Source organism: Arachis hypogaea, chromosome 14, assembly GCF_003086295.3.
Source record: "Arachis hypogaea cultivar Tifrunner chromosome 14, arahy.Tifrunner.gnm2.J5K5, whole genome shotgun sequence".
Lineage (NCBI taxonomy): Eukaryota > Viridiplantae > Streptophyta > Magnoliopsida > Fabales > Fabaceae > Arachis > Arachis hypogaea.
The window spans coordinates 83,338,418-83,339,010 of record NC_092049.1 but is presented as its reverse complement, the minus strand read 5'-3'; the positions used below and the strand labels follow the sequence as shown (position 1 = coordinate 83,339,010).

At 40.3% G+C, this 593-nt stretch overlaps 1 non-coding gene across 1 annotated transcript; it reads left to right on the top strand.

Annotated features, from left to right (window-relative positions):
• Positions 1-232: 232 nt before the first annotated feature.
• LOC112745215 (small nucleolar RNA R71) lies at positions 233-340 on the top strand. Its single transcript, XR_003173154.1, has one exon. It is a non-coding gene; the product is annotated as a small nucleolar RNA R71 (small nucleolar RNA).
• The last annotated feature ends 253 nt before the right edge of the window (positions 341-593 follow it).

Sequence of the window (593 nt, the reverse complement as noted above, 5' to 3'; positions counted from 1 at the left end):
TGGCATTCAGAGCATCAATTTCAAGAACTTTCTTCCTCAAAGGTGTCCCATTACTCACAGGATTCCTTTCAGAAGTGTACATGAACTAGTTATTTGCAACCATGTCAATGAGTTCCTGAGCTTTTGCAGGTATTTTCTTTAGGTGAATGGATCCACCTGCAGAATAGTCCAATGACATCTTAGATAATTCAGAAAGACCATCATAGAATATATCCAGGATGGTCCATTCTAAAAGCATGTCAGAAGGACACTTTTTTGTCAGTTGCTTATATCTCTCCCAAGCTTCATAGAGGGTTTCACCTTCTTTCTGTTTGAAGGTTTGAACATCCACTCTAAGCTTACTAAGCTTTTGAGGAGGAAAGAACTTGGCTAAGAAAGCCGTGACCAGCTTATCCCAAGAGTTCAGGCTATCTTTGGGTTGAGAGTCTAACCATATTCTAGCTCTGTCTCTTATAGCAAACGGGAAAAGCATAAGCCTGTAGACCTCGGGATTAACCCCATTGGTCTTAACAGTATCACAGATCTGCAAGAATTCAGTTAAGAACTGAAAAGGATCTTCTGATGGAAGTCCATAAAACTTGCAGTTCTGTTGC